We start from the raw sequence: 4,034 nt of genomic DNA, 5'->3' as shown, positions 1-4,034 counted from the left end.
CGTGCCCATCACTCAGCAGGTTCTATTCCCTGTTTTTCCATCTTTTCCTTCCTTTAGTTTCGATTTCTTTGAAAGTCTATGGCTGACTACCTTTTTCGGGACATGCTGAGGTCATGCCTTTCTCGATCCCACTGTTTGACAGTTCTTCCTCTTTTCCTTTTTTTCCAGTCGGGCGGAATCTCATTCTGCCGGTTTGAAAGTCGTCCGTTGCCATTTCTTTTTTTATACTTCTCCATTCTGGTTCCTCGAGGCGCTTCCCACTTGCCCCATGAGAGGTCGCTGATTCTTTCTTCTTTTCTTGCTGGGTCGTTTGGCGCTTGTGGCTTCTCTCTCTGTTTCTCGTGTTTCTTTTTGTCCTTTTCTTTTGAACCGTCTCAATCTTTTATTGATTGTATTTATACGCCTAGGAGGATCCGAGCCTTTTAGTGGTCGCTAAGGATCCCGACTCAGCTTTCTTCTTCAATCCCTTGACATGGGCTTCTCTTCCTTTTCTGTCTTCCTTTTCTCATAAGCTTCTGGGCCTTCCTTTTTTTCTTCTTTATGTTTCAAGCCTCTTGGGCCTGCCATTTCTTCTCTTTCGTGGCTCCTTTGCACTTATTTCTTTGGGTTTGGTTTATTTCTTTGGGCTTGGCTCACTTCTTTGGATTTGGACACTGTGATCTTTTTTTAGACCTCAACAACATGTGAGTTGGGAACAGTTGAACAAAACTCACTCACACCTAACTTTAGAATCTGTGAAGCTCTTGAACCATATGAACAAGTATTTCCTAAAAACAACAACACAATATGATCATTGTAAGTAGAAAACTTGAAATGCATATGGAGCAAGCACAATGCAATCAAGCAAAAAAGAATAAAGCAATAAAGCATGGCTTGACCATAAACAAACAATTACTATAAATAGTCACCACAATGATCATTCACACAAAGAATGAACATCTAAACATGCAAGCTAATAAGTTCAATGCAAAGTATCATTTGCATGTCCAACACTCAGCCGATACAAAAATCAAAGTAATTGCATCAAGGATATAAAATCCAACAAGGGCACAAGAGTGATGTACTTAAAAAAATGCATAACATTAATAATAAGTACTAAGCTACAAAGCATGGGTACAAATATAAAATATTTTAAATAGCTAAGCATAATCATGAACTATGAGTAAAGGAAAAACATAGTTACTATAACACAAAGCTTTTTCTCTCTTTCTCATATCACTCCTCCTATCATGAATCATAGGAGCTTTGATGAACTTGGAACACCTATAACCTGAAACACTTGCACAAAACCCATTAGATCCTCAAGGTAAAGCAAGTAATAAAAGGATAAGTATAATGTAACAAGTAAATTGCGATCAAGTAAACATGATGTGAAACATATGAGCAACTTGATCATACACCAAAATAGTCATACAGAAATCACTACAATGATCACATAGCAAAGCAAATGATCATCCGAACATGCATTTAATGAAGCACAATAGCATAAAGATGTATGCATGTCCATCACACAAACATGATGCAATGAGAACAACAAAGCATAGATACTTAACATAACTCAAAGCACCATAAAGCAAACAAGAAAAAAACCATAAAGAAAAACAAACAAAACAAAGTTTTCTTATTAACTCAATGTCTTCTCCCCTTTCGTATATGCATCTCTCTTATGGAATATCTCTCCCCCTACAAATGTGCATGAGAAATACAATTTCTCCCCCTAAGAATGTGCACAAGAGTCATATAGAAATGACAAAACTCTTCAGTATACTTTCTAGAATATACTCTCCTCCATTTTGTCACGAATAGATAAAGGGTCAAGGAGAAATGAGGGTAAGAGATGAAGGTAAGACTAATGATAATGATGCATGAGGGGTGCGAGATGAATGAGAAAATGAAGCTCAAACTTAAGAAAAAACAAAATGCTACAAATTATAAGGTAAACATGACATACTAGGATGAAGAAACAATATATAGACCAATGCATGACAAGGGTAGCAAAGGTGTGTGCAAGAGGTGGCTATGTGCAATGCATGACTAAAGCATGAAAAATGCTCATGTGGGGTAAGATGTGTTAAATACACAACCAATGAACCAAACATGTTCCTAGTGAGAAAACATGAGAAACCCCAAAGTTTGGTACTCATCGGAGTCCAAACAATTGAGAAAATGCCTAAGAGCCATTTTATCAAACACTTAACGTGTACACTATGAACAACAATGTAAGACAATGCATGAACATTATGAAATCCACTCTTAATACATGTTATTTTTGCCACAAGGGGTCAACATCCAAAGCAAAATATCAAAAGAAACCAATCACATACAAAAATTTGACAAAAATTAAGTCTCCCCAACCCCTATGATAAAAATCCCAATCAAGAGCACAAAGACTCTCCAAAACATATTCTAAGGATCAAAATTAAAGAAAAGAGTTTAGAATTACCTTAGAGATCTTAATGGAATGAAAAACCATTCAAATTGATTAGGTTTTGATGTAAAAGAATTGAAAGAGGGGTTTAAGAGATGATGGGAGAGGTTTAAAATAGGTTTCTCATGAAAAGCCGTTTAAAATGCAAAGATTAAGGGAAGGGAGATGCAAATATAAAGACAACACAGCGATGTGTTATCAAAGAGAAAATCGAAATCCTCGGCGAAAAACCTTTCCACCGCCTTCCAAGCGGTCAATAATTCACTAGAGAATAAAGTTGAGATACATGAATAGCAGAAGACCCTCCAAACTTAATCTACCCAGTGCGCCTAAGCCCTCCAAACTTCTTGCTCGAATACAATTACGCCAAACCTTGTCTTCTCTATCTTATCGGATCCCGCAATAGCCCATTGCATCAACCAAAATGAATTGGTCCCTTCCGAACTGCTTCCCAAGTACCAAAATGCCTCATCATAGATATGGGTGTGGTGAGATAAGGATTTGGCTAATGTACCTCTCAAGGATGTAAATATGGAGAGGGTGAAAGTAGAGAAATTTGGAGTATCAAAGGATGAAGATTGTGGATGAGTCAATCTTGTTTTTCTCTAGGGTTTCTCTCTCAAAATTCCCTCTAGAAGCTCTCTACATTTTGTGGGTATAAGGGTATTTATAGTAGGGTGTGTATGGAATGCGAAGAGTTAGTTACAATCAAATAGGGTGTTCTGGCGACTCAAGCTCGTGACTGGAACGAGTCGCGAGTTTGAGTTGCGAGCTAACTACCTTGCCAAACTGGAGGTTTTGTCCTATAGTGCAACAGTTGGCGTGACCATTCAGCTCCCCCTGCATGCTTCACACGTGTGCCATTCTGGCGACTTGCCAGTTGCAAGATCCAGTCGTGAGGCTCTTCTTGATTACACAGTCTTGAGCTTTTCTTCACACTCTCTCACATACTATCTTTACATGATTCCCACCTAAATACAGGGTTCCTAAATGCTGAATTACAAGTAAATTTGGCACGGAATAAAGCCAACAAAATGATTGAATAAACTTAACCTTACAATACCTATGGATAGGATAACTACTACACTTTCTCTCTATCTTAAGGGATTGAGATCCCGTGCAATACCCTAGGTATTTCACGGTGTGCAATAGTTTGAATCCCAACCATTTATTTAATCCAATGCATAGAAAATTGACACCTAATAAGGATAGGTCAGCAATCTGGGTGACACCCTCCTTCTGCCCTTTCTTTGCTCTTTTCTTTCTACCTTTCAGCTACCCAAAAAAACAAAAAAAAAGCCTTTCTTTCTTCAGATCTTTCTCTACCCAAAATTCAAAAACTCTTTCACACCATTACTCAATCTCCATGGCTATAGCTAGCAGCCACCGCATCCCACACCTCCACTATCAGCGGTAGTTCCGGTATGTTTTTGTCTCTCTCCTTCAGTCGTTGGAGGTGCTATCACTGGTGCCACCACCACTGGTGGTTGCTGGGTCCTCCTCTCTTTCTCTTTATTGTCTTTTCTCTTTTATTTTTTCTTTTTGTTTCTCTTTTTATTTGCCTTTTAGAAGTGACTGAATCCCTTAGAGTTTTGTTTAGTGATTG

The sequence above is a fragment of the Quercus lobata genome, chromosome 2, assembly GCF_001633185.2.
Source record: "Quercus lobata isolate SW786 chromosome 2, ValleyOak3.0 Primary Assembly, whole genome shotgun sequence".
Classification (NCBI taxonomy): domain Eukaryota; kingdom Viridiplantae; phylum Streptophyta; class Magnoliopsida; order Fagales; family Fagaceae; genus Quercus; species Quercus lobata.
The sequence above is the reverse complement of the archived record's forward strand: the minus strand, read 5'-3'. Positions refer to the sequence as shown.